This window comes from Mustela erminea, chromosome 5, assembly GCF_009829155.1.
Source record: "Mustela erminea isolate mMusErm1 chromosome 5, mMusErm1.Pri, whole genome shotgun sequence".
Classification (NCBI taxonomy): Eukaryota; Metazoa; Chordata; class Mammalia; order Carnivora; family Mustelidae; genus Mustela; species Mustela erminea.
In genome coordinates, this window is record NC_045618.1 from 105,378,648 (window position 1) to 105,387,537 (window position 8,890).

Consider the following 8,890-nt stretch of genomic DNA (forward strand, 5'->3'; position numbering starts at 1 on the left):
TCTCAAAAGCACAATCCTAAGTACCCCCAAAACTTCATGCCCCAACTACTCATCATAGCCTTATTTCTAGCACAAACACTGGTAACAGCCTAAAGATGGCTGTGTGTTGAATTCGATTGGAATACATAGAGTGGAATTTTTGCAACAACTATAATTTTAATGTAATATTTAAAATGACATGAAATTTTTCTATGTTATGATGTTAAGTTTAAAAAATTCAGGATATAAATATACATGTGTGTATGTGCAGGTGTGTATCACCATGATTTAAAGAAATTCTTCCCAAATTATGAACAAAGACTAAAACAAAATGCCTCAAAATATTAATAGTGGTTGTCATTTGGGGGGTGGCACTATGGTGGCTATTTCTCTATTTTTCACTTGTCTGTGTCTTCATGTTTTTATGTTGAACATGCATTACTGTTATAAAAGGGGGACCCCGCATGTCACTAATATCAGCAGAATTGAGGTACTGTCCTCATTGTACAGATCAGGAATTTGGTGGTTTTCTGTGCCACTGGCTCAGGATAGCTGAGCCACTGTAGGAAACTGGAGAAGCCCCTAGATTAGGCAGAGTGGGATAGTTCCTTAGGATGGAGACCTTCTTTCTCAATACTTAATTCTTCGGGAGAAGAAAAAGGTAGAATTAGGTGGATTTCTTTTCCAAACACAGAAACGAGCAAACAAAGCAACAACCATTTATTTGGTGCTTAATATTGCTATATTGGTTTGAAGGGGTCAAAAGCTAAATGCAATGAATGGCTGGATGAAAAGGATGGTTACACAGTCTCACAACCAACCATCTCCTAGCCAACCAACCGCCCCCCCCCCCCCCCCCCCCCCCCCCCCCCCCCCCCCCCCGGCACTGTAGCCAAAGAGCTGCTCTTCCCGCCTGGAGCAACAATCCTTGATTACCTTAACTCCCATTCTCATTCATTTTTCAGAATGCAGAGAGAGTGATCTTTTCAAAGAACAAACCTTCCACAGATTCCCAGTGCCTCTGGAGATAAACTCTAAATTTATGGGGGTTGACAAGGCCCTTTATGGTCTGGCTTTGGCTAAACATATCCAGCTTCCTCTTTGGTCTTCTCCAAGCATTCTGATCTTCCCCAGGCTTTGCCCATCCTGTCTCTGGTTCAGTTAACTCCTGCTTAGTTTTTAAGTGTCTGGTTCAGTGTTGCCTTCAGTGGGAAAATGCAGTTGCCCCTCTATGTGCACCTATCATAATCCCAGCTTTCCTGATTAGAGCCCTTTCTGGGGGTTATTAAATTCTTTGCTTTGAAGGACTTTATCTGGACTTTGGGCTCTGAGTGAGGGAAGGCTGTGTCTGCCCTTTAACTAGATACGTAAGTGCTGAACAGGGGAGCAACAGGTGTTTACTGAATAAATGAATGAATGGATGAATTAAGTGAGATAGCTTCATTATATTCAACTTCCCCCAAACGTCCTCTCTAAAGATGTACTCTAACTGATGAAGGTGCATATTAATATAAAGAGGATACCTTGCCATGATGGTGGTCCTGGGGATGCTGTGAGTTCTTCGTTCAGCCCTGCCCTGCCATGCTGAATCCAAGTCTCACTTCACAGATCCATGTGCATGTGTGTATATACTTAAGAGATTTTTCAAATTAATTTTTCAAGCCCCTTATGGGAGAAAAAGGGGTCACTATGATACATTAACTGTTTCTAATCCTTAAAAAAAGGATATTTTCATCCAACAATAAAGGAGTAATTTAATTTTGATTCATAAAATAATTACAATATTTAAAGACATAAGAAAATAATATAATACCAAATTTTTATAAAAGTATACACACCACATATACAGAACAAGCTAATCTCTCCTACATATAAAAAGTACATATCACACATTTACATAATACCAAGATTGGAAGAAAATGCATCAAAATGTATATGTGAATACAAAATGTGTATGTGAATATTTCTGAGAGTCATCGCTGTCAGAAAAGTAAAGTATTTTTCTTCCTTGTATTTATGTATTTATACTCCCATACAGCACATATATACTTAAAAATATTTTACTGAATAAATTAAGTAATGCAAAGATTTTATACTTAATAGATTTACTAATGCAATGACCTTTAATGCAGATACTACTTGAAGACACTATAGAACTACAGTCATTTTGAATTTGACTTCTCCGATATCCTCACGTTGGGAGTTTTCCATGTTTCTCAAAGGGAACAAAGAATATTTTATGAAATGGTTTAGAAAGTAAATTAATGCATACATTATTATGCCAAGCATAAATGAGATGGCATTTAAAAAAGAGAGATTAAAGGATAGGCTGGAGGCAGTTAACTAAGCATATAGGTACTGGAAGTTGATTAGGGAGAGGCTGATTTGGGCAGAATTCCCTCTTCAAACAGGCCACAAGCAGCAGTTGGGACGAGCCTGGGAAAGTCCCTCACCTGCACCACCTATCCCAATAGATCTAGGAAGTTGCTTTTTTGTTTTTGTTTTCATTTAACAATAGGTCCAGTGATAAGCAAAATTGCCCTCCTGGAAAGCTCCCTGAAGTGCAAAAAGACTAAGAAGATCAAAGGAACCATTAACCACTCCCTGAACTTCAAAGGTTTCTCCTTGAGAACTCAGAGAAGCCGCTGTGAGTTTATACATGACTGACAGACTTCCACTGCAGTATAGAAATAGAACAAATATCTCGATTACATTATTTATTTCTCTGCTGTGGTCGCATTTTGGATTTTACCAGTTTTGTACACATATTAAAATGAGTAATAAATCAAAATATATTAGGACTAGAGACCTACACTTTCCCAATGAGCACTACTGGCGCTATTCTTAGCACTACTCTCTTTTTGTGCTTTCTAAACCTAACTTTTTAGTGTCTTGGTTGTTGCTATATTTTCTCATTCAGAAAGAAATAAAATAACCACTCTGCCTTGCATAGTTTGTGTTTTAATTCAATATTCAAATAAAGTCTACAAAATCACTTGCTTTTCCTGGACTGGCTTCCAGACTCAGGTCCCCAATGATAGAAGTTCTCTTTACAGTAAAGCATTTCATGCAGGCTGTGGTGACCTACAGCCCAAATAATTCAGTCAGCCATGAGTGTGTAGCACTCATTTTAATAATAAAAAATGCATCTGCAGTTTTTTTTTTTACTTTTTGTGAAATTCTTTATTAAAAATTATTTTTTATATTGAAATATCACATATAAATCATAAGTTTATGGCTCGATAAAGTTTCACAAAAAGGATACATTCATGTAATAACCAGCACTCAGATAAAAAAAATAGATTACAGAATATTTCTAGCACTTCAAAACTCTCTCTTGGGCCCTCTTCCACGTTCCTGACTTCTACTCTGAGATACTGACTGTACTAGCCAACAGTGGCCAGACATATATAAAAATCGAGCTCTGGGGGCACCTAGGTGGTTCAATTGGTTAAGCATCTGCCTTTGGCTCAGGTCATGATCCCTGGGGGTCCTGGGGATCACTCAGCCTTGGGCTCCCTTCAAAGCAAGGAATTGGCTTCTCCCTCTCTCTCTCTGCCCCTCCCTCTGCTCATGCTCTCTCTCTCTCTCTCTCTCTCTGTATGTTTCAAATTAAATAATAAAAAAATTTTAATAAAAATATAAAGCTCTAACCCACAACCCACAGCACCCCGCCCACCAACCCCTTATATATCATGAATAAACCAGGAAGCCATACTGCTCTGAGTTGGATTTGTAGGAAGTCACACTGCTACCTCTAGTAACAATCTGGGAGTCCAAACTAACTTCTGTAACAACTGACCCCAATGGCCAGGACTTGATTAATGACGGATAGCTTCTCCAATTTTTGTCTCTACTTCCAACTTAGAATGAATGCATGAAAGTCAAGTATGCACCCTCAAGCCAATCCTGTAAGTGCTTATTTTAAGCAGAAGAATCTTAAGCAAAAGACTCTAGAAGATACTACTAGATTCTTAAGACCTTCGAAGATACTTTTCTTATCACTTCTGGTAATAAAAGTCCTATATAAATAAACTTGTTTAAGACATTTACACCAAGAGAGACACCTACTATCTGAAAAGGTGTAGAAAAAGATCGATCTTTGATGCATACATTCAGAATCATGTATTATGCATCTACCAGGAATAAGAGGATAAGACATAATTCCCACTCTTAAAAGTCTTCTAGAAGAAGCCACAGAAGAGCAAAAAAGTCATGAACAAGTTTGCCCATAGAAATCCAAAGCAGTCACTGAACAGGGAGAAGTCAGTTTTGCAAGTAGAGAGGGTGTGTGTGTGTGTGTGTCTGTGTGTGTGTGTGTGTGTGTGTGTGAGAGAGAGAGAGAGAGAGAGATTAGGAATGGTGAAGGTGATGATATCTAGGACCAATAGCAGAATGAACACAGATATAGAGACCAGAAAACCATCATGCCCATTTTGGGTACTACAAGCAATAGTCTGGTTCAAAGTTCACTCATCCATAAATACAATAATTATTAAATGAATACTTTGAGTTAAAATTGTGAATGTCAAGAAATAACTTGTCCTTCAAGATAAGATCATCAAGAAGGCCTTGTCTGCAGTGAACATAGAACGTGGCCTTCCTAGAATCCATTCCCCATTCTTCTAACAGAAACGTAATTTCTTTAGTATATACCCTTCCCCCCACAACACAAATGCCTCCAAAGCAGCTCACTCACTCCTAGTTCCAGGTGGCCCAAGAAAGGTTACACTTAGTCTCTTTCCAGTGACTGACTTTGGAATAGCTCATGACCAAGTCTGATAAAAGACACACCAAGAGAGGTTTGCTAGAGTTCTCTGGGAAAGTAATTCTTGGTGCGTTACTGAAAGCTCCTCCCTTCCTCTCACTGGGCATGAATCAAGAAATACATGGCTCCCAATACTTAGGGCAACCATATGGTAAATACAAAGGAAGCAGGTTTAGGATGGAGCTGACTCTATGAATGGCAGGAGAGAGAAAGAAACCTGGATTCTTAAATAATATTATTGAACCAATTGACTTCACCCTGCCTCTGACAGTCTTTTACATGATCTAGTTACTCCCTGACTTTTCTAAAAGCTGGATAGAGATGGTTTTTCTGTTATTTGTGGCCAAAGCACCCTAATCTAGATTTGATTATTGGGCGAAGGGGAGTCACTGAAGAAGTTTAAGCGGGAGATGGACATAGTTTTCATTTTATGAGGACAGCAGTGGCAGAAATGTTGAGGATAGATGAGTGGGATGGGAGACTGGCTAACATTTACTCAGGGCACACCATGTGCTTCTACTAGGCTAAAAATTTTACACATATTAATTCATTTAATCTTTCCCATCCTCTATGAAGCATGTAGTATTATCTGCATTCAATAAGAATAATCTGAAGCTCAGAGACATTAAGTTATCCAAGATCACAGAGCTAGTAAGTGGCAGAGCCAGGATTTGAACCCCAATTTTATTATAGACATTTCTTCACAAACCCCTTGCCCCCAGTAATACATATCAGGAGAAGTGCATATTCCTCTCAGCCACAAACAGGCCTCATTGATCTAAGAGTAAACCACTGACTGGGTTTCCAGTGACTGACTCAGGAATAAGCTGGTGACCCAACTCCAGTCTGGCTTCTAACCACCAGTTCATGCTGCATATTTCATAGCATTATTGTGAGAACTAAAGTGGGCTATTGCTTAAAACATACTTAATATATGGTAGGCTGACAGTAAATGCTAGCTACTGCTGTGATGATTATAGACTCCTATATATCAAGAAAAACTGAGAAGGAATGTTCAGAGAAGGAGGGCAAAGAAGTATGGTATGACAGAAGCCAAGGGAAGAGTTTAGGAAATGCGTAGCAAAATCAAATGCCATGGGAAAATAAAGTGACATGAAGAGTTAAAGAGTGGAATGGATCTAGTCTTTAGGACATGACAGGTGACTTTTGCCAGGGAGGTGTTAGTGGAAGGGTTGAGGTAGAAGGGCCACCAATGGGCTGAAGAACAAACTTGCATCTCGGTGGAAATGGTGGCTACCTATTGCAGATTAACAATTTCACTGTGATGGAAAGGAGAGAAAGTCAGCATTTATAAACTTTGAGGCAGAGAGTGAGAACAACGATGGGACAGGTACCAAAGGGTATTGAAAGGATGACATCAAGCTCACAGGTAAAGGGAGGTATTATTAGTCTTGAAGAATTGGGTCATCTTCTACCCTCTAATTGTTTTCCTGGGGTGGGGAGAGATAAGGGTAAATTCAAATACAGATGCATTTATTGACATGGTGGGTGGGGGTGGAGGGAGTTCACCTTTGGAATAGTTCTTTTTTCCTAGTGAAGTGGAGGCAGGGTCATCTGCTGAGGAGAGTGTGAAGAGTGTGGTCAATGATAGTTGCTTTTGGATGAAGCTAGCCTGGAAAACTGGTAAAAACAACTCTAGAGTAGGGGCGCCTGGGTGGCTCAGTGGGTTGGGGCCTCTGCCTTGGGCTCAGGTCATGATCCCGGGGTCCCGGGATCGAGCCCCACATCGGGCTCTCTGCTGGGTAGGGAGCCTGCTTCCCTTCCTCTCTCTCTGCCTACTTGTGATCTCTTTATCTGTCAAATAAATAAGTAAAACCTTTAAAAAAAATAAAAAAATAAAAAAAAAAACCAACCAACTCTTGAGTACTGACAGCTGAGGGCATAGCTAAATTGGAGACCAAGAATTTTCAATAGCTTTAATATATAGGAATATATGATTCTCTTGAGCACCTCTCACTTACCCAGATAGAGATAGAAGAAAGAGCCTGTCCGTGCCCTCAGCAAGTTATGGAAGTATGAGGTTCAAAGTAATGGAAATAGCGACCATTTGACTGTAGTCCTCTCTGGTTCCTCATACACCCCCAAGGGCCTCATTCATACAAACAAAATCTATGCCTACAACTGGGACTGCCAACCACTGTTGTCAAAGGGTCAGAGGGTTAAAGAACAGACTGTTCACTCCCTCAAATTCAAAGGGAAGAATCAAACTATTAATCAAAGCACTTTACCTGGGAATCTCACAGTGTTCCAAGATTACAGGTGGTAAAACAATATTCATCCTTTGATTAAATGCTGAGTCTCAAATTTGATGTATCCCCTTTCTTTCATCTAGGATAAAACAAAGTTAAAGACATTCATATTTAAGGCTTTATGTCCAATGGATAGGATTAGTAGGACTAAGAGCAATATGGCATGTAAAATAAAACTACATAAATATTTAAATTATTCAGTATGTGTGCCTATGCCACATAACATGACATCTCTCTATTATTAGCAACTTCATTCCCCCTTAAACCTGGCCAGCAAGAGAAAATGTCTACTTCTTAGAATATGGAAGGAACTTTTCTCCTTCAGGAAGTTGCTTTAAGATATTGCTTCAAAGTTGCTCTTGGTTATTTTAATTGATTTAATGAGTTTTTTCTTCTAAAAAACTTAAGGTGTGTCCTTTCATTGTTCAAAAGAGAGCAAAGGCAATAGTAAACAAGCGACTATTGTATCATAAGGTATGTCAAAGCAATGAAAATACCAATTATCCAGATAGAAGACTATCACTGGTTGTACATCCCCTGCTTGGAGAAGTCATCACTCTCAGAGATAGTTGTCTTTTCAGAGCTTCTTAATAGACAAATATGCCTAAAGCATTAGAGTGAACTAATCCTATTTTCATACCTAAAATAATGCTGCCATCATATCAGCATATAAAAACATGAGTAAAAAAGAAAAGGCTTACAAAGACAGATTTCTTAGAGAAGTCTTCCTAGAAGATCAGCATTGGGATTTTAATACTGGGATATAAAGTGGAGTCACTGGAGCTTAGATATCAGAGATCTTATTAGCTTATGAACTAGCAAGGAGGCCAGAATTTACTTTGTAATTATAAACATCCTAGACTGCTGAGAGAATAGCATAGTGTAGGAAAAAAAAAACCACAAAAAACCAGCAAGTCTTCTTTTAAGTATTAGATATGATCATAAGTGAATAAGACTCCGTCACTGACCTCATGGAGGTCTTTCCAAATCTCACCTTTCTGAAAATAACTGTGAGACAACATTAAGTGAGCTCCTCAGAAAGAAAGCTCAGTGCCAAGTATGGAAAGAACACTAAGACTTGCTGCCACTCATTCCTTACGATGGAGTCACATTAGATAGGGTTACAGTTCACAGATAACAAGAGACATTTTTCTAAGTAAAAATTAACTTTAGGGGCACCTGGGTGGCTCAGTTGGTTAAGTGACTGCCTTTGGCTCAGGTCATGATCCTGGAGTCCTGGGATTAAGTGCCACATCAGGCTCCCAGCTCCATGTGGAGTCTGCTTCTCCCTCTGACCTCCCCTCTCATGCTCTCTCTCTCTCTCAAATAAATAAATAAAAATCTAAAAAAAAAAACCTTTAAATATGTTTTGGGGAGTTGTGTGGGGCCATTTTGGTCATTATTTCCTGAATGACTTGAACAGATCATTGTTTCTTTGGCTGACCATCCAGGTTACACTTCAAACCTATGTCATTTGAAAAATATGTATTGTTAAACAATGTACATGCATTTGGAAATAATGGTTTTGTTTTTCTTTTTAAAAACCATAAATGGGATCCCATTGTACTTATTAGTTTACCTCCTTAGGGTGTTTAGGAACTTGTGCTTTCCAAAAATGGCCACAGCAATATTTCTGGTCCCATGTTCTCTTTAAAAACCTTACCTCTCCTCATCAAGAAGTAGGGTCTGTTTCCCCACCCCCTGAACTTGGATGAGGCTTTGTGAGGGTATGGAGAAATAGAAGGCAATAGAATTGACACTGCATGACTTCTAAAGCAGATAAAAGGTAAGACGGTAGAAATCTGGCTCTCCTACTCTTGGGATACTCACCCTTGGAAACTAGCCATCATGCTGTGAGAAAGCCCAGAGCAGT